At 38.7% G+C, this 26,131-nt stretch overlaps 1 long non-coding RNA gene across 1 annotated transcript in view; it reads right to left on the bottom strand.

Annotated features, from left to right (window-relative positions):
- Positions 1-11,951: 11,951 nt before the first annotated feature.
- The window catches only part of LOC124237855 (uncharacterized), a 62,525-nt gene continuing 48,345 nt past the window's right edge, over positions 11,952-26,131 (bottom strand). Inside the window, exon 4 of the long non-coding RNA XR_006888162.1 lies at positions 11,952-12,071. This is a non-coding gene — a long non-coding RNA (uncharacterized LOC124237855). The remainder of the gene's footprint in view (positions 12,072-26,131) is intronic.

Below are 26,131 nucleotides of genomic sequence, written 5' to 3'. Positions count from 1 at the left end.
TGAAACATGTGGAAGGGAAACAAGGACACAGTGACAGTAAAACATTACTTCCAGTTCAGCACAAATGTCAAGTGAGGACAGCACCAGTTACAGCATCCCAAGCAGTTACTCTGGTGTGTTCTGGACTATATTTCCCATTTTCTTAGGGGATTTTTTTTTTTTTTGGTTCTTTCTCATTCTCTAATCCTATTTTCCAGTCTCCCAGTTGATTCTGTGATATGCCCAGGATTTTTTCAATAATTTGTTTCTTAATCTGCTGGCTAGTTAGTTGGCTTCTATTGTCTGTAACCAAGAACCTTGACTGATACAATCTAGAAATCTTCTCCTCTGTCCTCTGCCACTATGAATACCCTTCGTCCCTCAGACTTCATATCCCAGGTCACGGGTTGTTTCCCTAAGGAAGGACGCCTTGGACTGAGACAGGCACCTCACTCCATGTTTAATAGCACTTTTTATTTCTCATTTTCACCTCTGTTACTAAAAATTATAATTAATTATTTAACTACCATTATATAATCAATTTCCCTCCAGTAGAATTTTGCTCCTCGGGGGCAGAAAACATGACTATCTTGTTCGCTGCTGTATCCCTAGCATCTCACATAGTAGGTCTCTCAAAAAATGAAGAATAAAAGTCGAACACAAACTTTTTGCTCTCTTTAGGAGAGAGGTAACATCCTTCCATCATCTGTTTTAGTTTGAGTCGAGATTGATATTGTCTTCATTTATTTTTACATTTTCCAATGTATTTTTTTCTATTAATTTTGAAATTGATGTTTTCAAAGCTCAGTCTGATTTTGCCATCCTCTGTAACCAAGGATTCGTGTTAAATATATACCTTATTCAGTGAACTCTTTCCTTATGGGTAGGCCAAAATGTAATTAGAAGTTTTTTTCATGAACATGGAATTTGAAAATGAAGGGAGTTAATTATTTGATTTGATTTTTCAATGGCATCTGGCTAAGGAAGCTTGACTGAGAACTGAGATATTCCTGCCGAGATGTCTGACAGGTCCATGAGCCAGGATTCCCTCTACAAAGAGGGGAAGAGCCAATGCTTGACTCTCCTGCCCTCATTTTTCTCTCCTGACCAACGACCCCTTCCCTCTCCCAATTGTTTCATTCTTTCTTTACATATATTATTACCATCCAAGCCCACATTTGATGGTGTGGGAATAATTTATTTTAAAGATAATTTTATGCCTGATCAGCTTTGGAGGCTAGAAAGCAGAAGGAGAAGCAGAATTCTTAGGAATGACTCGTTAAGTTTTAGGTTGTTTTTTAAAATTAATCTGATAAAATCAGTGTGGCCTGTATCACCAGCTTGAGGTACAATTAAGATCATAAATCTTTTTAATATTCAAATTAATCATTCAATCCCCCACAGGACCAGTTTAAAAGGACATCCAATGGCTACTTCTTTAAAGCTCTTCCCGTAATTGGGTGGTCAAGAACCAGGGACGCTTATGCAGTCCAAAGGGGTATCTCTGTTCTCAGTTACTCACCTTTAGCAGGAGAATTAACACAGTAAGGGAAGAAAGCAGGGAGAGAGAGAGTGAGGGAGGGAAAGAGAAAGACTACAGAAGGAGGAGGAGAAAGAAGGCCCTCAGGCTGACTGACTAGTTTCATACTATCCCCAACCTTCACCCGCCATGTCTGCTGTACCACCATACAAATTCACTGCACTTAACTGATCCAGTTCAGTGCGTTCATTTGAGCCTTTTCACCCTTCCCAGTGATGCAGTGCAAGCTACAGAGGTGTACCACACATAGGCTTCCAAAGTTACTGATTTCCTTCTATCCTTTCAGTCTAGGCCACTGTTCCCACAATATGCCTGTTGTAAGAGTGAGGTCTTCTAGCCACAGACTATTATAGAATGGATCTTCCTGTGTGATTTCCCGTAATTCACTAGTCCATTATCTGCCTTCCCCTCAGTGTGAATGCTTCCTTGGGAACACAGGTGAACTTATTTGAAATCATCTCAATCTATCTGATGTTCTGATACAGTGGTCTCAAATGGAATGGGGAGATTTTAGTTCCTTCTAGAAGTCTTTGACAATACAAATTTACTCTACTTTTCTCCAAGTTTGCATAGCAAAAGATACATGGAGAAAACTTTATCAAGCCACAAAATAGCCTCATACTTACTTTTCCTAAGTCAATGGGTTCCTATTCCTTCCATTTACATAAGAAGAAGAGACCTTCCAAAACCTCCTCTCAGAATTAAGAAAACCTGCTCCAAACTGATCCCTTACAGTCACCCAGCAGAAAAGTGGCTTGCAGCTTCTTTCACCAACCAAGAAACAAAAAATTGTTCTATCTTGTCAGGCATCCCTCATACCTCTATACAAAGAAAACACATAGCTCATAATTATTGAAGATATTATAAGAAAATGTGGAACTGACTTGAAAGGTACAATATAGTAGATATTTGGACCATTTAGCATAATTACCCTCAGTAACAGTACTCTAAACTTTGCCCAAGTATCAGCCCTTCCTAGAGGCAGCCTATGTGTTCGGAGGCGACTGACTCCTCACTCCCATGTCTGCAGGTGTAGGTGTGTTTCTCACACCTAAACTAATTCCTTTCCCTGGACACAGTGATTGATTCAGGCATGGGTACATGGCTCAATATTAGCCTATGAGAACCAAGTTTTGCTCTACTCTTGGAGGAAACTCTCCCTCCCGTTAGATGAGATGTGTGAGCACTGCTAAAAAGCCTGCCTTAAAATGGAGCCAACCCAGAGGAAGCAGAACTAGCAATAAATCCTGGTCAGATCAGATGTAGAGTGCTCAACCAATGAAACAAGAATTTTCCTTTTTGGTTGAGTTATTTTGGTTTGGGATTTCTGTTGCTTTCTATCAAAAGATTCTCACCTGACTCATATGAACCAATTAGCATATCAGAAGTTTTAAATTGGTGATGCGCTGGGTGAAAGGAAAAGGGTAAGGAAGCACATCTTCTTTTTCTCTTTAAATTTGTGCCTCTTGCAACCACTATTACAACAGAGAGTTCAGTTTAATTGGAAATAGGCTAACATAGTACTAATAATCATCGTCTAAGGGTAACCGCCTTAACAGTCTTGATGTCAGATAAATTGGCTCTCCTCCTATAAAGTATATCTCTCCTGATTAGTACTTGATTAAACAACAACAAAAATAACCCCTTAGACCTGAAATATCAATGGCTTTCTGGATTCCAATTTTCTTAGCAAAATAATGAGCATAGCACGTTGTTTAGCATGTTTTTAATTGGATGATTATAAGATATACAATGTTTTCTTATCATTGATTCCTTGTGCTAAGAATTTCACTAAATCTTAGAATTACTACATAAAAACTTCCTTGTATTTGTCCCAAACATATTCCTACACACAAAGATACTTGTCACAACTTTGCTATATATACAGTAAACTTTTCCTGAAAAGTATCCACTTGAAGTTGTAGAGCACTTAGCTTGGTTGAAAAAGTCTGCTTTTGACTATAATTCGTTATTTTCAAAATAGATTGTTTTTCAAAAGGGAAAATTTAAGTGGATTTTTGTTTCACCATTAAGTCGTTAGCAGTTACTGATTATCCACTCCATGTAGTTCTGTAATAAGAGAAAAAGGAAACTGAAAATACGGTCCTTGCCCTCCAGAAGTTTAAAAGCTGGTTTCAGTTACAAAATGGGAAGAATGAACATTTTTTTAGTACAAATGAATGTAATACAAAATCATTAAGCGATGAGAAAATATTTGGTAAAGGGGCTCAGTGAATATTGGTTGTCTCAAATAAGGAAAAGCTGCTTAAACATTCATCAGTACCTAAAGAGTCATGTGATACCCCAAAATGCCTCGTTTTTATCATTCATCAATTCAACCAACGATTACATACGTTGTATGTGTTAAGTGGTGTGTTAGATGATCTTGGTCCTTCTTGTTTGACTTGGTCCTTTATTTTGGATGCAATCAGTTGTGCAGAATCATAATCTTTGGTTCACAACACTATCATTGATTCATTCAGGGGCCACAATTGGGTTGTTTCTAGTATGTAGCCATTATAAACACATGTTCGTGTTTCCTGGTACACATGATTGTATATCCACAAGGGAGTGGAACTACTGAGTCAAGTGATGTACAAATGCTCTAATTTATATATAAGATACTGCCAAATTCTTTTCTAAAGTAGTTGAATCCATTTATATTCCTACCAACAATGAATAAGAAACCCACTTGCTCCACATCTTCACCAGCATTTGATATTATTAGACTGCTTAATTTTTTCCGGTCTCTTGTGTATAAAACGGTGTCTCAGTGTGATCTTCTTTCCCTAACTAAATTTAGGTTAAGCATCTCTTTGTATATTTGGGGTAATACATGTGTTTTTTTCCTTCTCCATTTTTGATTCTTTTAATATCCTTAACACTATAGGTATAGATATAGACAAAAGAATAGCAATACAAAATTCTAGCAAGTCAATAAAATATGGAGGATCATTTAAGAGCTAAACACCTCTCATATTCTTTGCTTCTTGGGGGATATGTGAAAAAAAACTTGTACGTTGGCCTAGTGATTAAAGGAAACATTAACTCCCAACTATGACTCACCTTATATGACCTTAGGCAAGTTTGCATTAGAATTCCTCAATTTCTCAGCCTTTCCCATGCATCACCTCATTCCCATAGCTCATAGAATTCCAATCCAATCAAAAGAAGAGAATGTGGACAGGAAAGGCTCCTTTTACACAGAATGACTCCGAGTAATCTATCTGAGATCTAGACCATTATAAAATGGAAGGCTCATGAGTTGTGGTCCAGGTCTGAAAACTAGTTGACTGGCCAGGAACACAGAACTCAGCTCACCCTGGAGCCAGCTGCTCCTGACGACCACAGTAGGATGACCCGTACGGTGAGACTACAGAAAATCACTTCAAGCAAAAGTAGAATTAGAATATACATCAGTCAGAGGGGCAAGGAACATTTGCTTTCGGCTCATGGCAGAACGCCAATTAAGTTACACGCTTTCCCTTCTTCAGTTTCCAAATGTGAAAGACAGAAAGATAATGATTACACAAAAATTTTGCTTCACTGGGGTCTGACACTTATTGAAAAGCACGATGAAATACCAGAGATGTTGTATAGATTTAAAGACAAACCAAAAAAATTGAATGGATTAACATAAGCATTAAAAACAGGAGAGGTCTCAACTGTAATAGTCTTCATTTGCATTCATAGACTATTATCTTGAACCGTTCAGGCTGCTATAACAAAATACCACAGACTGGGTAATTTATAAACCATAGAAATTTATTTTTCACAGTTCCAGAGGCTGGGAAGTCCAGGATCAAGGTGCCAGCATAGTTATGTTCTGGTAAAGGCCTGCTTCCTGGTTCACGGCCTGTGCCTTGCCACAGTGTCCTCTCACCGTGGAAGGCCTAGGGATCTCTCTGAAGCCTCTTGTATAAAACACTAACCCCATTCATGAGGGCTCCAGCCTCACAGCTTAAGCACTTCTCAGAGGCCCCACCCACTAATACCATCACATTGGGCATTAGGATTTCAACACAGGAAGATGAGAGGGACACAAACATTCTGACCACGGCAACTATATTTCTAGTATATTATTCTTCCTCAACCTTCCAGTATATTCGGAATAGGCAGGTATTTAAATTTGCATTTTTACCAGTGGACAAATTGAGTAAAAGAGAAATAAGGCAACTTTTCAAAAGTCACTTTCCGATTAGCCCCACAAACAGACCTAGAAGTCACATCTCCTAAATCCTGCTGTGGCCTGCGGTTGGGCAAACCTATTTCTGCTCTTCTCATGATAAATGGGTTAAAAAATAATAAGCACAATTCCAATATTATGTCAATTCAAACCTTCTTTTTAAAAAAGAGGTATGAAAGTGCCACATGATGAGCTACTTTAATTCTGTGTGTCTAGAAGGAATCTGTGAAAAGCTTATGAGATCAGTTACCAGCTACCTTAACTCTTTTTCATGTGTCCTTATAAAAATTCCCAGATGTCACAATTGTCACACCTACTTGTTAAATTGGAGAAATTCTTATACCACAGTAAGCAGATGCTAGAACAGATGGAAAGTTTCTTTTTGGGCTGAGAAAAAGAAATTTCCAATTAAGAAATGCCTGGACGCTGTTTTATCTCCCTTCTAGTTGACTGAACTATGAGATTTCCTTATGTCACAGTTTAGATTTTAAAAAAAAAGACTCTCTATTTCCTTCCATATTCTTTATTTCTTCATGTATTCATAAACATTAACTTAAAATCTGCTCATTTTTATGTCCTCCTTATAAAATTGCTATGTCGCTTTCAAAAAAATGAAAAATTAATGAAATATTTATGTTTAACACCTTTATCCATCTTTTGTCGTTTGCCTCGTTTTTTCTCCATTCACTTACGACTTGATACAGTATCTATTACGTGCCTAACACTGGTTTCTTCAGTGTGTTAGCCCTATCTACTCAAAAAGAAGCATTACGAAATGCAAAGTAAAGTAGATCCTTTGCACAGGTATGGAAGCAGATGCCAGCTTTCTACCAACCAGCGTCCCAGCCCCCGGTGCAATCTCCAAGAGTTACCTTCCCTAGTATCTTTCTGGGAATTCTCTCCTGAGCATCCGCCTGGCAGCTGCTTCTCTGACGGGTTCTCTCGCCAGGCCCTGATTCTTCTTGCAAGCCCTTTCCATGCTTCACTGCTGTGCCATCCCAAGCTTTCTACTCCCCCAAATTACCACTAACCTGAGGATACACGGAGCTGCCTTCAGAGGAGGTCTGTGGCAATAGAGGGAGAGGTAGAGCAGCTCATGGCTTAACAGGTATCTTGAGATAAAATATCAGTCCTGTTCTTTAAATGTCCTCAGCCATTTAAATGGGCTTAATCTTTAGTGCAATTTTAGTTTCACAGCAAAATTGAGCAGAAAGCATAGAGAGTTCCCATATACCCCCTGCTCCCATGCACACACAACCTCTTCCTCTATCAACGCCCAGCACCACAGGGGTCCATTTGTTAAAACCCACAAACCTACACTGACACATCATTTTTTACTGAAAATCCATACTTGACATTAGGGTTCACTCTTGGTGTTATACATTCTATGGGTTTTGACAAACATATAATGACACATATCCCCCACTGTACTATCACACAGAATGGTTCCACTGCCCAAAAAATCCTCTGTGCTCTCCCTGTTATTCATCCCTCCCTCTCCCAACCCCTGGCAACCACTGATCTTTCTATTTTCTCTGTAGATTTGTCTTTTCCAGAATGTCATATAGTCAGAATTATGCAAAATGTAGCCTTTTCAGATTGGCTTCTTTCCCTTAGTAATATGCATTTAAGGTTCCTCCATGTCTCTTCCTGGCTTAACAGCTCATTTCTTTATAGAGCTGAAGAATATGCCATTGTCTGGGTTCACCACAGTTTGTTTATCCATTCACCCTCTGCAGGAAATCTCGGTGGCTTCCAGGTTGGGCCATTATGAATAAAGCTCCTGTAAACATCCCTGCACAGGCTTTTGTGTGGACATATTTTACTTCATTAAGGTAAATTCCAAGGAGCACAATTGCTAGATCATGTGGTAAGAGCGTTTAGTTTTACAAAAAACTGCCAAGCTGTCTTGCAAAGTGGCTGCACCGTTTTGCATCTGATTACAATAAATGGGAGTTCCTCTTGCTTCATATCCTTCCCAGGATTTCGTGTCACCAGTGTTTTGGATTTTGGCCACTCTGATAGGTGTCTTCTGGTATCTCATTGTTTTAATTGTAATTCCTTAATGACATATGATGTTGAACATCTTTTTGTACGCTTGTCTGCTGTTTGTATATCTTCTCGGTGAGGTGTCTGTTCAGGTCTCTTGCCTATTTTTTAATTGAGTTGCTTTTCTCCTTGTTGAGTTGCAGATATTTTCTCCCAGTCTGTGGTTTGTCTTCCCATTCTCTTGTCATCATCTTTCACAGAACAGAAGTTTTTAATTTTAATGAATCCCAAGTTATCAATTTCTTTCATGGATGGTGCCTTTGGTGTTTTATCTAAAAAGTCACTGCCGCACCCAAGGTCATTTAGATTTTTCTCCTGTGTTATCTCCTAGGAGTTTTATAGCTTTGTATTTTACAGTGAGGTCTAGGATCCATTTTGAATTAATTTTTGTAAAGGGTATAAAGGCCATGTCGGGGCTCATTTTTTGCATGTGGATATCCAGTTGTTCTAACACCCTCATTTTTTCAGTGACTGAATTTCCAGCTTCCCTGAACTCCCAAAATTCCTACTTTTTATTGTGAAATGGTTTTCCTATTCTTCATCTCCTCACTCTTGCTAGGGGGCCTCATTTTTATAACCAAACTCACTGATTAAGGTGTATCTAAACAAGAGAGACACTCCCTTCGTGCATGTCCTCCATTAGAACATGTTAGGGAATATCTGGGTGGGAAGGCATGGTTTTTGACTCTATCATAATTTTATTCCAACCGCAGATAAAACAGATCCAATACCATCGTATGAAAAAAAGCAATAAATTATTGTGCTGGACATCTTTCTAATTTTCACCTTGTGGTCTTTCTTACCTTTCTTTCTGTTCTTTTTCAATGTTTTATGAAATAAAACCACAAAGAGGCTTGGTAACTAAATGCTGGCTAAAGAATTTAAGAGACCAGGTGACTCACTGTGTTGTATATGTGATCTCTATATTTTACACTTAAGTAGCTGTTTGCCAATATTTAATAAACCCTCTTAATTATCAAATTTCAAATGTTTACTCTTCTATCCTGATTCAGGCAATTCTTAGCATCCTGCTTTGTAAGATGTATGTTAAATAAGTCCACACGTTGCAGACAACAGTTTAATAAGTGAATAAAGCACCTTCTTCCCACCTGCTTTCCAACTTCAAGGGAGTATTTTAAAGAACAATCATTACATTTCTTACATTACGTAAGAAAAGATTTGAGGGGTCAATTATTGAGGTTTATTTGTAAGGTATAACAGAAAAGTTACTTAAGAAAGTATGTATCATTCCTACCCTTGAGGAAGACATGAAATTATGAGGAAAGACAAAGCAGTAAGAGATAATCCTGCCACGTGGCCGCCACAGTGTAAGTGAACCCTCAGACACGTAAGGAGACCATTACAACAAAGTGGCTGTATAATTAAAGGGTTGAGGATTGTAGAATGATACCCTTTTTCTCAGAATTCCAACAGCATCAAGGCCCATTAATTCTGGGTAAAGGAAGTTCCACTAATGTTCTTTAGTCTTCAGCTTTGAGCTTCCATTTAAAAATATGCCTTAATTGATTTTGAAGATTAGGAATATTTCACAGACACTAACACCTCATGAAATAGGAATAATCTTTATTATTCGTTTGTTTTGGCATCACTCGTTACAGGCCTTAGAATTATTGGCTCAGTATTTATACATAGCTATAAAGACATTCCTCATTTCCTAGAGTTAATTTGGTGTTTTTCTGCCTTCTATTGAAAGCAGGTAAACAGAAACATAGAGAAATTAAATAAATTTTTATAGATAAGAAAAGTCTGAAAATACGAGGGCAATTGTTCTAAACTACCTTCCCCAGAAACTGTCTCCTTTCTACCATCCTTCTTAAAACAAAAGCATTTTCCAATTAATAAAAACCCGCAAATGTCTAAAATCCAACGACGATGACAACACATTGTTTTCCTCTAACATTTTAAGCAATAAATTGCTAAGGCTCTGTAAGACTGACCCTAAATTAAGATTTAGTAGCAAAATAAAAGATTAAAAGAATAAAACTTGGACCTCGTTACAGAATTAGGTTTTGCATATTTATTTCCTTTTCCCTTTAAGTTCTATTTAATTTTACATGTAATAGGTACATTATTTTTCAGTAATGCCTTTGTTTTCCCAAATAAAAGATGTAATGATCCCACTAATTCTTTCTAAATTAAAGTTTTACAGTAAAACTGCCATTAGCTCTTTATGTTCATTGCTTTCTTCAAAATCAAGTTTGAAAGTTAAACACCTCCATTTCAAGGCAAGAAAATAAGATCCCTCCTTAAATTTGTGCCCAGTGCTGCCCTTGGGGCCTCTCTTGCAAAGGCATGATTACATTTTCACTCAATCAAAGCAATAACAACTCCAGATTGCGTTGTATCCACACAACCAAGTGGACTTGAGTGTGTGAATACAAAAGTTTACTGAGGTTTCAGGGGATTGGCCTGTTCAGAACCTCAGCTGTTTTAATTTGAACTGAGTGTCTCTTCATTTCTTACCCACTGCAAACAAAGAGATGCTGGCTTTTTAGAAGCAACAATGAGAAACAATTAAAGACTGGTGAGTAGGTTTTCAAGTCATCAGCCCAGCTGAGGAATTGGCCATTGACAGCAGGACTGATGGAATATTATGCATCGTCAAAGGAAGGCCATAAGAACCATATGGAGTGACATACCAACACTTTTAATGTGCCCATATCAGAAACTCCCACAGCTGATGGTGTTCACACAGCTGTAGGTTATTAGGAAGGAGCCTCAAATAAACAAGGGAGCCCTCTTTAGGGTCATTCACTATCGTAATAATGTTAACTAAAACCTGCTGGTGGTGAAGTGACTTCGTGGAGAAGAACAATATATCACTGGTTTTTGATGGCTGCCATAAGCTATAGGGACTTGTATTTTTTGTGTGTTTTGAGGAATTAATTTTAAGTCTGAGTTTTATAGTGATCTCCTGGGGCTAATAAATGTGCTTTTACCTGGCTTGTATAGCTCTTAAAATTCAAAAATATGCCTTTGTTAAATAGAATTTCATTTGAATTGCACACCAAAAAATGGCCAAAAAACAAACAAAAAAAAAGAAGGCTCCAAATAATTTCTTGAATATCCCAAGTGAATAATCAAATAAATTTGTAATTTACAACCAAAATGAAAGTTTTGGAATAGCATCCTGAGTAGCCAAGTCTCCATTTGAAATGAAAATATAGGGGTAGGTGTACTTCTCTGCAAATTATTTCTTTAATGTTATTGACAACAGGTTAAAAATGTATCACTTATGAGTAAAACTCAGCCATTAAGTAAAAAATAGCTTTAAGATAAACTCAACATATAACTGTCATTCTACAATGAAGAAGCTAGATTCTTTTCTCATTTGAACTTCAAGTATGTCAATATTCAGAAAAATATTATGATAAATAAGGATCACATATCGTAGTCTAAAAATAATCGATGACTCCTACTGTTCCTTCAACAAACACTTAGCAAGCACCTGTTATGTGTAGGAGCCTGAGATCTCCGTGATTAATTACTGTGGCTCCATTTAAGAGCTTCTGTTTCCGGACATGGCTAAGAGAAATGAAGTCCAGTGTTAAGCCAAATATCCTGGCTTCTGCATCAAGCCAAGAAGGAAATGCCAAGGAATCACTCATAGCTCATTAGGAGATAATGATCAGATTCTTCTCATATGTGTAGATGCTTTAGTCAACGAGGTTAATACTGTTGAATCAATAAAAGCACTTAATCAAAAAGCACCATCAAGAAACCTATTAGAAAAAGAAAGTTTCAAGTTTTCCTTTTCAATTGTAGTGCTTCTCTAAATGAATGGCGCTTGAATCAGGACTAATCCTAATAGAAAAGTGTTACTTTGATGCATTACCGTTCTTTCTCTCTACTGCACACAGTTGTCATTCCTCATCCACAGACAACAGCATGTGGCAGTCGTGCAGACGAGGAGTTGGGAGTTAGCGGCAGGTTCAGCTGCTGACAGTCCGATGAGCAAATGTCTGAGAAGGACATTCTGCTGCTGTTTGTTGGAGAGTGACTCCCCACCCTCTAGAATATTCCATTGATGCCCCTCTTTCACTTGATTTTTAAGTTTTTCCTTTTTCAAATTTCTGGCCTGTTCTGTGTTGCTTTATGAGGTGGTCAGTCAGGGGTGGCCACAAAGGAGACAGAGGAGAGACTCAGGAAGACAAAGTTTATTATACTCACAGGTCCTAGAGATAAGAGGCAAGGCGGGGCATGCCATGCAGGGCCACAAGAAAAAACCCCGGGGTGGTCAGGAAGCAGAAGAGAGTAGCGAGAGTGCAGCTTCGGCCTCCACCTTTGTTCGGATTTCTGTGGGAAAAGAAGCCAGGCAGGTAACCTGTTTAGGATTGTCTATTTCGAATAATTTCAGCAGGCTGCGGGCTGTAAGGATGGTTCTCCAGTTGCCTGGAGGTGATTAAGGTAGAGGACTATTGCTCTGGGGGTGGATGGGCCAGATAGAGGAGGCTTGGCTCTGGATGGGTTTGCAGATCAAAGGCATGCTCTGGCTGGGCCTTCTGCTGTCTCTAAGAATTAGCTAGCCCCAGAAGGGCAGAGACTTTAAGATGTCAAAACGTCATAATATATAAAAAATTAAAAAATATGTAAAACATTTGGTCTTAAAAGGGGCCCAATTAAATAAGTTAGACAAAGAAAGAGGAACCTTACATTAATTTACCTTTACAAAAAATAGTAAATGATGGCCACTTATACAACACACTATACTTTTCAGGGTGCTTTAAGAAAACTGATGTTAATTTGTTCTCGCTCACTGACTTTTTTTTAAGCAGCAATTTTTCTGATCATAAATCAGCAGAAAAGCCAAATGAGGACTTGGAAATCCCATAATCTCAGCTTCAATGCTTCTCACTTTTGAGCTATATTTCAAAAACACCATGTCTCTTTCCTTCCTCTTATACTGAGCAAAGGCTTGAATACGTGGTATCAGTTTCTATCTAAAGAGAGCACAGTGTGACAACCTACTCTTTTGACACAGACATGTTTAGCACAGAGAGTTCCGTGGCTGAGATCCAGGCCATCGTGGAGGAGACAGAGCAAGGAATGTTTGAGGCCCACTTTGGCGAGGCTCCAGGCACTCCGTCTTGCTCTGTGTTGATGCCTATGTGTGTGAATGAATGCTCAAGGCTAAGTAGAAAGTGACTAGCCGTAAATTTTCACATATCAAAGGATGTCAAGACCCATAGGAAACAGATTATATCCACTATTTCCAAAGTGGTAAAAATCCTTAGAAGATGTTGCTTTCTATATGTTGCGTGCCTAGGTGGCCACTTATCCATTGCCCTGATTCCCTGTGAGTTTACACCTCTGGTCCTAGGGTATTCTGAATAAGCCCTCCCTTTAGTTTTCACAAGTGTCCTGATAGTTTGAGCTCAGATTCTAGCTCCACTGTTTCCCAGGAAAACCAGGGCAAATTCCTTGACCTCCATCACAATTTTATCATGTAAATGGTGTCATGTGTAAATGGTAATAGCGGTGCTTACCTCATAGGGTGGCTGTGAGAACTATATGTATTAATGCCTGTGAGGTGCTTAGAATAGTGCCTGGTTTGTAGCAAATACTCAGTAAGAGTTAACCATGATTCTTTTATGACTCAGAAGGTATTATGTAGTGGTTTCTTACATTTTAGAGTCATCATTAGTTATCTGCCTATAAATATACATATATATGAAATAAATATCAGGACATACCATATCTAGAAAGAATACACATTCTTATTGTGTGTAATGTATAATTTTTTGGTCTAGGCTAAATTGTAAAGTATCAGTTGATTCTTTAAGTTGGAGTTTTGCACATAACATGTAATAAACAAATGGAGAGCACACTATTTATTCAATACTAAGATGCAATTTTTCTTCTAACAATTCTCAATTCTGAAAATAACTTGTAATCAATGTGTATAAAACTTTTGGTCCCCCATTCAACAAATAACTTGTTTTTGGAATCATGAAAATAATATTTGGAAATATATAGACACATATACACACACATATATATAGGTGTTAGTGCTATGGAATAGATTCCGACTCCTAGCAACCCTGTGCACGGCAGAGTGGAACGCTGCCCAGTCTTTCTGCGCCATCCTCTCAACTTCCGGCGCTATGTCAACAATGCTTGGTTGTTATTCATAGGGGTTTCATGGCCAGTGTTTTCGAAAGTGAGAGTCCTGGTCCTTCTCCCTAGTCTGTCTTAGTCCGGAAGCTCCACCAAAACCCGTCTAGCATGGGTGACCCTGCTGGTATTTGAAATACTGGTGGCATAGCTTTCAGCATCACAGCAACATGCAGCCACCACAGTATGACAACAGAAGGTAGTATGGTTCCCTGACTGGGAAAGGAACCTGGGCCATGGCAGTAAGAGCAATGAACCCTAACCACTAGACTACCAGGGCTGGCTATATATGAATATATATAATCAAATACCACCTTTTTACGTGTGTATATGTTTGTATATAAAGTGGCTTAATTCATAAAGATATTGATACATTTGACCATATGAAAATTAAAAGACATTTAAAGAAAATGACAAGACCAGTCACCAAATGGGAGAAAGTACATGCAACACACAACTGAAGGTGATAGCATCAAGAATATATAAAAAGTCATACAGATCAATAAGAAAAAAAAATAGAAAAATGGAAAAAAGACGGGACTAAGTATTTCATACAAAAGAAACACATTTGGGGAGCTGGCCCCGTGGCCTAGTGGTTAAGTTCAGCACGCTCCACTTCAGTGGCCCGGGTTCAGTATCCAGGCAGAGACCTACATCACTCTTTGGAAGTATGTTGTGGCGACAACCCACAAACAAAAAAAAAGAAGGGGCCCGCCTGGTGGCGCAGCAGTTAAGTTCGCACGTTCCGCTTCGGCGGCCTGGGGTTTGCTGGTTCAGATCCCAGGTGCAGACCTATGCACTGCTTGTCAAGCCATGCTGTGGCAGGGGTCCCACATATAAGGTGGAGGAAAATGGGCATGGATGTTAGCTCAGGGCCAGTGGTCTTCAGCAAAGAAGAAGAGGATTGGCAGCAGATGTTAGCTCAGGGCTAATCTTCCTCAAAAGAACAAACAAACAAAGGAAGGCCATGCTTATTCAAATGATGATAGTGTGTCCTGAACCAAGAATTATTATTAATCCATTTCCAGGCATCTGGGGTCCAGAAGAGACGGCAGCTCGTTTTAAAAGATTAGTGGTGAGTGCATTATTTGCTTTTACGACTTTCCTTGTTGTATTTTGTGTTGTACTTGGTATCTTATGAGAGTTACTCCACATATCATTGCCTTATTTTTTACAGTAAATGTCAAAAGATAAAATTTCACAAAATAGAAGAGTGTTTCACATTTTACAAAATCTACTATGGTGATTGCTGCTGAGTAGGCAACGGACACCATTGCTGATGCCTTCAAAGACTCACCAAGTGTTTGGGGAGCTTAATGAGATAGCAGAAATAGCAGACAGATTTAAAAAACAAAAAAACTAGAGAAGCCTATTTACTTTCTTTTTCTTTTTGCCAATCACCTTTATTTCCCAGATCACAAGGTGCTGCACACGCCACGGGCTCCAGGTTCCCAGTGAGAGGTACTAATCAGATGGAGGAGAATAAAGTCCACTGTCGAATTTTAAAAATGAAATGTGTATTTCCATTTGTAGGTACAATCAGAAAGAAAATGTATCACACAAAATGGTTTTAAAAAAGACTCTAGAAGAAATATTTTGAAATTCATGAATCTTCTAATTATTACTACCTACATTTAGATTTAAATGCTATAGAAAAGCACAGCTTTAGGCATATTATGCTTTGCACTTAGTAATTTTAAGTTTAAAATTAAAATTCGCTATTGTGATCAACCAAATTCCTGGTGATTGAACAAAGAATACATAATTTAGAGATGTAGTAAATGTCAATAAAACATCATGGGTGACCAATATATAGAACACAAAAACAGAAAGCCAGAAATTTGAGCCAAGCTAACAAAACCATTCATAATCATGTAACTAATTATTCACTCTACATAGCATGGTCTTGACTAATTCCAGAAATGGAAAGGCAGAAATGTTCTCTTCCCAGAACTTTAAGAAGATGATGACAACAGACTTGGCCTTGGATCATAATCTCCCAACAGTGCTGTCAAGGAGTTCAGCTGAGGAGCACATGTGCACGTTTCCTCAATGGTCACTCCTGGAGCCACGCTTCAAGACTCATCTGTTCTCACTCAGAGAGCTTTCTAATTCAAGAGGAGCTAGGAGTGGGGGATAACAAGTAGGAAAGCAGGTAAAGACCCATGTCATTCCTTCACTCATGCAATAAATAATTATTCTGTATCTTCTACATGCCTGGCACTGTGCCGGATGCTGGAGAGTAATGGTGAGCAAAAAGGCAAGGCCCCTGCCCTCATGCAGCTCACAGTCCTGTAGGGGATGCAGCCAAGTGATTGGAGAAGGAGATTGCAGAATGGTGTGTGCTGTAACAGGGGAGGCACCGAGGGCTGTCACGCTTCCAGCAATCTGAACTTTAAGAATCCATGAACGCCTTCCCAAATCAAAGTGTAAGAGTAAGCCAATGTCTGCACACGAGGATCGCCTAAGATCTTTTTAAAATTATAAAGCACAGGCCACACTCCAGATCAACTTAAATGACAATCTCTGTGTTTGGGACGCAGGCACTGGTAGTTTTTTAAACTCCCCAGGTGATACCAATATGTCGACAGATTTGGGAACCACTAGTCTAGAAACAGGAAGATAAACAAAGGGGAATTGAAACTGCTCTCTGTATAACGGACCTCATACCATTTCAGGCTACTAACTCAGATGTGCAAAAAAAGAAAGTCTTTAGTTTTCTGTAGATGACTGTAATTTCTTTTTTAAGCCCCCAATTCCACAAAGTGGCTAAAGTTTCTGTCAGTCGATCCATGGTTCCTCTCACTCTTCCCTCTGCTCTTTCTTCGTTGGAGCTGTGAGTAGGGAGTTATAAAGTACCAGAGGAGGAGAGAGGGGTAGCAGGGATGAGCATCCATTGAATCCCCAGCTAATATCCAACCATGTTGGCTCCATTAGTCCCCTCAACACATGGCCTCTCCAGTGTCACTTTCTGAAGTCCCTGGCACAAGCTGCCACATCCCATCCCCAGGGGCTTTCAGGTCCCCAGGCTGGCTGCTCACAGCCTCACTGCTCCTGGTCACAATAGCAGACATTCTGCTCTGCCCCATGTCACCCTGAAGTTCAAGGGGCAGGGGTAGCCTTTAAAACAGGGAATTATTGAGAATGAAAAATACTTTAGTAATATATCAAGGGGCCAGCTCGGTGGCACAGCGGTTAAGTGCACATGTTCCGATTCGAGGCCCGGAGTTCACTGGTTCGGATCCCGGGTGCTGACATGGCACAGCTTGACAAGTCATGCTGTGGTAGGCATCCCACATATAAAGTAGAGGAAGATGGGCACGGACGTTAGCTCGGGCCAGTCTTCCTCAGCAAAAAGAGGAGGATTGGCAGCAGATGTTAGTTCAGGGCTAATCTTCATCAAAAATAAATAAATAAATAAAATAATAATATATCAACATAAATCGTGATACTTATGTCTCCTTATCACCCACTAATTATGCAAAAGAATTTTTATGTTTGTCAAAATTTGCTTGGCTTATATTATCTTCAACCCTCTGTTTCTTTCCTGAAGTCTTTATAAGCCACTTGTCCATTTTGTAAGGGTTAAATTTTTTTTAACAAATATAATCCATAAACCTACTTAACTGAATGCACAAAACTTCAATACTGTGCAAAATATGAATACTAACAAGCTCGGAAGATGGCCCTGTCAGCCTCTCCACCTCAGAGAATTCCTACTATTCACTCAGGAAACCCCCTGGACCACAAGTAACTCATGACTGACAGATAGACACCTGGGCCAATTCTTCTTAAGAGTAGTCAAATTCTTCATGAATACAATTTAAGCCTGTTTAAAGATGAATACTGGCCAGCATCTGTCTTGCAATATTTCTTTAGCTACCGTATGAATCTCTATTTTGCATACTCATCTCAGGATTTGTGTTTCTAGCATTGGAAATAATAAACTATTGAAGTGAGATCCTATATTTATGATTGGTGATATCATTGTTGCTTTATGATTTTATGATTTTTTCTTGATCCCTTGAAAAACTAAATGCCTGAGAATATACATGTTTAGGTCCTATTATATCTATAGATCACTTCCCATTGAAAGAAGCAAGAATCTGCTGGAATATATGAGGATCATTTTTCTTAAGTTAGGAAATATTTAACAAAACAAAATAGCAGTTAAGCATGTTTTCATAAAGTACGTTTAATACTAGGTAAACACGGGGCCGGCCCCTTGGCTAAGTGGTTAAGTTCGCGTGCTCCGCTGCAGGCGGCCCAGTGTTTCGTTGGTTCGAACCCTGGACGTGGACATGGCACTGCTCATCAAACCACACTGAGGCGGCATCCCACATGCACAACTAGAAGGACCCACAACTAAGAACATATAACTATGTACTGGGGGGCTTTGGGGAGAAAAAGGAAAAAAAAAATCTATAATACTAGGTAAACAGTATTTGCAGATTTGGAGAAATGCTGAAAGGAAACAAGAAATCAAATTAGTGATTACGTGTTAGGCGGTTGGGAAATGGCCATTTTTCTTTTAGATTTCCTTGAATCTTTCAATGATTATTGTAACACTGAATATTTTTTGTAATCCCTTGATGTTTACTATGTTAGATATAAACAGAACTACAACTCTCCTCACTAAAATATAGTTTAGGGTATCTCCTGGCTTGAGTGAAGTTTCTTAAACTGTAACTAAAACCTCCAACCTGGTAAGTCAGTAGCACAAGATTTAGGATACTCCTAAGCATCAGCATTATCATGGAGTACACTTTCTATAAAGGCTTTTCTACATCTGAAAGTTTCTCAAGGGTCTAACTACTGTGGCAGGTTTATTTTTTAATGCTATGATGGTATAGGTATGTCAAAGCATTTATCATTCATCAATAAGAGTGTGCACAGGCTGAGTGCTCTTAAATATGCATGACTAAGTTTGCAGTGTGCCCTGGGGTCATTTATTTGCTATATGGCAGCTGCCTGATGGCCTGTTATTTGATCAGTAGTACTTCAGAACTCTGTGTGGTATAGCAGAGAAAGTTCAGGTTCAGAACACGGACTATGAAGATTGAGTGAAACTACATAATGACTGAAAGAGGAATTAAAAGAGTTCTAAAAGAGAACAAAGATGAGCAAATCTGTTGTCTTTTTATTGAGAAAGCAATAGGAGCATCATCCTGGCTAGGATCAACTTTCCATATACCAGATGATCTTCTTGTACAGTGATGTTTTTCCTCCTTAAAGTAGGCAGACTCCATGTCACACTCTGTGCCACAAAAGTGAGTTCTTACAGACAGGGTAGAAATGGTATCTGGATTATGGAGGGAGAAGAGTATTGGATGGACCTACTGTCTTTTGATAAGAAGCAGATGGGCTGCAATTCTAAATGGAAATAAAAATATCCCAATACAGAGACTTTTCCTCCCATCTCTTGGCAAACTCAAAATCAGATTTATTGAGCTTCAGCTACATTTAGGTGCTATTTGCAAAGACTGTGGAGTTCCAGAGATGGTCTTACCTTGTGCATCGCATACTCAATTTGGAGCATGTAAGTATAAACAGCTAATACGCAAGGCAGAGATAAGGAATGGGCCACAAAAGAGATGACTCAAAGTTTGTGAGAAAGTAAGATGCCTGACTGAGATCAGGAGGAGCTTTATGGAGGACACAGAACTTGATGTAGACTGCACTGATAAGATTTCAACAGATGGGATGTAAAGAAGGCTTTCCTGGGGATAAGAACTATAAGAAGAAAGGCAGAAAGGCAAGACCTAGAGATCCTGATGGGAGAAAGGGGGGGCATGGGACATAAAATCTATATAGCAGAGCGAGAGAAACATACTGCAATCCAGAGGGAGCACACTTGCAGACCATGAGCTCAAGGTAACCACCTTGTGACTTGTCTGTCCTGGTCACTATTTAGTTTTCTTTTCTAACTGAAAAGAGAGACAGAAAGAGTTAGTTTTATTTGAATTAGTTACCAGTATTCAAATATTGGGAGATTACACATAAAAACCTAAATATTTGGCCTCTCCTGAAAAATCTATAGGTCTAGGCCTGCATTCCCACATACCAGTGATCAGTGGAGATGAGCAGAAGCGGACCTCCGCACAGGGCGCAAACTCTGTTGATGGCCACAGTTCCTGGCACTTCCTATTGCCTCTGCAAATGTCAGTTGCTATTTATTAGTATGACTAGACTGGCTTTTTATTATTAGTGTTGCTGTTGTGGTGGTTTTGTTATCAAGACAAAAGTTTTTCTTAAACTTTGCTTTAAAGATTTTATTTTTCACTTTTCTCCCCAAAGCCCCAGGGTACATAGTTGTGCATTTTTAGTTGTGGGTCCTTCTAGTTGTGGCATGTGGGATGCTGCCTCAGCATGGCTTGGCGAGTGGTGCCATGTCTGCACCCAGGATCCGAGCCTGCAAAACCCTGGGCTGCCGAAGCTGAGTGCGTGAACTTAACCACTCGGGCACAGGGCCAGCACCTTAAACCTTGCTTTAAATAATTCTTGTGTATCTGATGCCTGTAGATATTTGAGTTTTTAACCTCCACCATAAATGAAGATCACAAGACAATGAACATCAGCTGGAAGCATTTGTTCTTCATTTGGTAGCAAATGACAAAGCTCTGAAATGTGGCTGATTGGAGGTGTGCTCTAAGAAGCTTAATCTAGAAAAGAAAAATAAAATTAATTGCAAGAGGAAAACAGAGGTGTAAAAAACAAGTAGATGGCCAATTCATCATTCAAGTAAGAGATAAACAAGGTTGGAGTTCCATGGAATGAGTGGCAATGGAAAGAAAAAGACACATGTCAGAGGTACTGCAGAGATCGAATCAGGCAAGTTATTTAATTGGAAGAAGAGATGGAGAAAGAGACAAGCAATCGAAAATGACACTGATATTCCAGACCAGGGTAAAAGGCAGTTCCACTAACAGAAATAGAAGTGAGTGAAGTCTGAAGTTGTTGCTGATTTTCCCAAGGAAGATTATCACTTGCTTTGGGGCATGCTGAGTTTGTGTTGCCTGCTGAGCATCCTACTGGAGAAATACATCTAGATACAGAGCCATTCCTGAAAGTCAACAGACCACAGCAATTAAAAGCATGGGCTTTGGAATCAGCTAGAGCTCAGATTCCTCATCCACAATATGAAGGTAATATCAGATCCTACTTTCCTGGAGAAGCCTAACTGAGGAAATATTTAATGCACAGTGACTGCCTCATAAAAATTTTTATGTATTTGAGCTGAGGAGTAGCTACATGTAAATGCTCATGGAAGCTATGAGAATGGGAGAAATAACTAAAAACAAGACTGTAGAAAGAGAGCATGTGATGTGAATGCCACTCAAAAACAGTGAGAAACACAGTGATAACTAAGCCAACTTTTTAGTGATTCTGGATTCAAGACTGGATGTGGAATTATGAACCAAAAGGCCCAGGGATACGATATATCTGCTCTTAAACACCCAAGAGGCCTCTCTCTTTCGGCACGTTGATTGTCTAACTCTGTTTCTATGTAGATGCCTGGTACACTTATCTCCAGTATTGTCTACTGATCTTAGAGTCCATCACTCGGTAGAGAGGACTGGTGAGTCAGGAAAGTCTTGATGCCTGGATGAATGGATAGATGGATAGATAGACAGACAGACAGATAGATAAATAGATAGATAGGGGAGATGGTGTATTGTGGAGCACTGCCTGAAATTAAAAGGATTCTGTCAGAAGATCTTATACAAGGTTAATTAACTTAGAGATACAGTAGACTCCTGGCATAATAAATTTAACATTTGTATTTTCAGCCTCTCACAAAAGTTGATGATATGCAGACAAAAGAGAAAATTGGCTAGGGAGTAAGCCTACATAACTGTCAGCATTTTTATCTCAACACGTCTCTCTTGTAAAAGAAAAAAAAAAAGAAATTATCCATTTCCAACTCTCTTTCCCAAATATTTAACCCAAAAACTGGAAATAAAAGTAAAGAAGCCAGTGAGAGCACTGATTGGTTGCTAAGATTGGCATGTTCAATTCAGCAGTGACTTGGTGCCTTAGAATGATATGAATATCTTCTATGGAAATAAAATCACTTGATGAACAGTTTTCATCTATACTGCAGTCAAAAGAAAAATTGTTCACTTAGTAAGAAAGAAAACTTTATCAAAAGTTGAAAAGATTGTTAAAATGTGATGTTGCATAAACATCTTACATGTTAATTTGGGAATTCATGAGGTGTCATGTGTCATGTGTGTGCAATATTGGTTGGTTAAGGGCATGCCTTTTTATAGGGAAATACCCTTTAGAAAAACAATTGGTCGGGGACCAGGCCCGTGGCATAGTGTTTGGGTTCACACGCTGTGCTTTAGTGGCCTGGGGTTCACAGGTTCGGATCCCAGGGGTGGACCAACAGACTGCTTATCAGGCCTTGCTGTGGCGGCATCTCACGTATAGAATAGAGGAAGATTGGCACAGATGCTAGCTCGGGGACAATCTTCCTCAAGGACGAAGAAGAGGATTGGATCATTAGGCAGAGAAATAGGACTTTAAGTCTCAGTTTGCCACGTAGCCACTTACTTCTGCATCTTGTCACATAAATAAGCCTTGGCAAGTATGTCACAGAATCAGCCCAGTCCTCAGTTTACTTATCACAGAAGAAAAGACGGTGAATGGACTGTACTAAATGACCGTTAGCTCTAAGAACTTTCCAGGTCTGACAATTTATGACACTCTATAGAAGTGGATTCTGCAATATGTATTGTGTTAATGTTCCATTCTTTTTTTACACTCCTTTAAATTATATGTTTGGGATGAGTAAAAGAGTCTCACGTGTTTTCACAGAAGACCTTGATTTTTGTTAATTTTCCCCGGTACTGGGTTCCAGAGTGACTGATAAAATGGGGCTATCAGGTGAAGGCAATTTTCCAAGCCTTCTCATTAGAGTAAGCCTAGAGATCGCTTCCTAAGAACAAGATATGATTTTGAAAAATTTCTAACTAGCCAAGAAAATCACATAGGGCCTCTTTTAGCTGCTTCTTGTGCTCAGTTGTACTAGTTCCTCAACAGAGGCCAGCATCTACTTGGAGTTTGCTGTCTTTGTCAAGTTCCTTTTATTCAAGCAAGAGGCAGTGATGGAAAGTTTCACCAAAACAAAATTCAAAAGTGCCTCAAATTAGGACATATAATCTGTCTTTGTGGCTCAGTTATAGTTCTTGACCAAACCTTGCCAGAGGGAGTGCAGCACAGGTTATGGGGCCCGGTCTCCAGCTTCCTCACACATATCTAGATTCAGCAGGAACGGCTCTAAATGGAACAAAATAAAACCCTTAGAATGGTTTTTCCTCAAAGGATACATTGATTGCTCTTCTTCGACTGAATTCTGTTCATCTTGATATACTGAAGAGCAGTTCGTAGTAAGAAAAGATATTTTTCAACAATATTTTTTATAATAATTATTATCACTTTAAATTTGAGGGATTGAAAATGTATTTGGAAATATTTGACCTAAATTAGTTAAAGTTGCACTGACTTTAGAACATATTCCATTCTTTGTGGCTGACACTACAAAAATATTCCCCATCTGCCAAGCTCCGAACTCAACGCATTCGGGAGAAGACTCAGAAACCTGCTCCACTGGCTAGCTCCGACTGTTAAAACAGAAACTCGTTCAAAACATAGAACATTTACTGACTTGAGATGGTCAAGGACCCCTTGGAGAGATTACAAAGCATGCCAAATAGATTTCAGGCAATTAAGATCATAATAAAAAGTACATCCAGAATATCAAGAATTTACAAGACAGAGCCATATTATTTCTGAAGACTTTATGGCATGTCCTTTTAACAAGTTTTAATAGCTCTTCCTTGAATAAAATGCTCACAATGAAACTGGATATCAAAATTGCTCTCAGCCTCTTTGCCTGAGTCAGATAGTACTTGCCAGAGTTTTTAGAGTAGCATCAGAAAATACTGATGCTACTAAATCACTTGCTTCAAGATCAGAGCCCTCTAATTTTAAATCACTGATCAAACTAAGCCATTTGGAGGCGCCCTGATTTCTCCTGCTTCTGAGGCTTATTATATTCATTACCTCACTTCAACCAGGTTCTGGATGACTTGTTTCTGTTCTAGTTAGAGCCGATGTAAGAACGGTTTAATGATACTAATAAGTATGGGCCTGAGTCTGCCATCCCTGTGGCCATGCAACTTCCATAAAGTCAAGAAGCCCTTTCAAAGCGCCTTAACCTTGAGGATTCATGTGCTGTCCATATGGGAAGACTTGTACATCTTTAAGACGATTGCTTCTTTGTTGCTATTATTATCTTCTCAAAACAAATAGAACAAACAGTGCACGTCATGCCCATCTTTTTCAGAGAAGATATCTTCAGAAAGCCCTTAATGGGCCAACTGGAAACTGTTCTAACAGTACAGTCTTTCCTGGTTTTTCAATTTACTACAGGTGGATAATCTCAGCAAAACCCAAGACAGTGAACAGATTGAATCACTTTTAACAGTTTGAGTCTTGAACGAATTCCAAAGTGCTTAGACTCAAGCTGTTTTGCTTTCCTTTAACTAATACCTCAAATAAAGATTAAATAATTTTTCTTTGAAAACTGGCCCAAAGTACTGGAAAATTGCATGCTTTTGAAAACCACATTCATTATAAAATGAGCATTTGAGCATTATAATTACACTGATATTTTAACTGGTGTTGCCATAAATTTAGGGGCAGGGACTGTCTCTTCAAATCTTTCTTTGGTATGCTGAAGTTCTCTTAAAGAGACACAATTCTAATAAATTGAGAAAATAAAACATAACTGGGATATTTTGTTATATAAATACTATAACGGGCTTTGAAAAGAAAAGTTGCAAGCTTTCAACATTGAATACAGTAAGGTATTTTCCAGTCTTGTAATTGGGCCTCAAAAGTCTAGTTTGGTATAAAATCCATGATCAATTTAACACCAACGAACATTTAAGGCTGAGCTTGCTTACCATCAACTGAAACAAAGATCAGGAAAGTAGAAGCATGCATGTGGCTTTAAAAGATGGTATATATTCTGTTAAATTATAGTGCATAAAATAAAATAAATCAAAATATAAAGCTTGACCGACTAGCATGCAATCTCTGAGATTCAATTTCAAGATACTTGAAAATGACCTCTCTGTTTAAAGTATGTACATTTAGACGTCTTCAAAATTTTCTTTGGCTTTCCATTGTTGATGAGCACAGCCCAAACTACCTCTTACTTCCTTGATTTAAATACGGCAAATGCTAAGGAGAAAGCTAGATTACTGATTCTGGACATAAAGGAAGAAAGCATTAGCAATAATGCCCAGTAGACTTATCCTAGGGTATATATAGAAAAATGTACTTTTTATAGACATCCTGTGTCAAAGAAAACCTTTCAATGGAGCCATCTCATTCTACTATATGCACAGGAAATGTTCACTGTCATAATCACAAGGATCAATGAATACTATAGAAGCCACATTGTGAGGTTAAATGAGTGCAGACTTTGCCATTATTTTCAGGCTGACATTTCCAGCCAAATTTATATTGATTCTTGAAGGATAGGAGCTATCGAGGAGGTGGCATAAAGATAATTTATCATAACAGTTCCTTTGGAATTTAAACATTAGGGGAAAAAAATCCAAAATTGGCACCTGTGTCATATAAAATGCATAGCTACATAAGAAAGCCTCATCTTTTTGTAAAAACTTCTGTTTCCCCAGTTACGCTGCTTGAAAGTGAATCTGTGTACCAGAAGGTTGTTCAGGATTATGAAACTTAATGCATTTCACCACAAGCAAATATAAACATTTTCAAGAAAAGCACAAGGCAAGACACATGAAAGACCATATGTTTTCAATGCTCTCCATGTCAAAACAATACCAGTCTCCAGAAAATAACTGCTAGTCACATGGAATTATTTTGCCAGATATCTTCCAAAAGTTACTTGGAAGAAAGTACAGTGCACTCCACGTACCATGTAATAGATAAAAATAGATTTCCCCAGACCAAATGTATTACACTGATGAATTATTTTATTGGCCATAATGCTTTATAAGATTTCTGAGTTTTACTGCTCATGGGTTAGTGGCAAAGGTGAAAATGAGATAAGAGAAAACAGAGGCTTAATTTTCTGGAAAATGTTTCTCAAGAAGCTGTGTCAACTCCTTTTAGTTAAACTAATATTCTTGATACAGAAAAATAGGGCATTTTCCCTTCCCGGAGGCTAAGGGTTTTTTGTTTTTTTT

This window comes from Equus quagga, chromosome 4 (assembly GCF_021613505.1).
Source record: "Equus quagga isolate Etosha38 chromosome 4, UCLA_HA_Equagga_1.0, whole genome shotgun sequence".
Lineage (NCBI taxonomy): Eukaryota > Metazoa > Chordata > Mammalia > Perissodactyla > Equidae > Equus > Equus quagga.
This window is presented reverse-complemented; position numbering and strand designations above follow the sequence as displayed.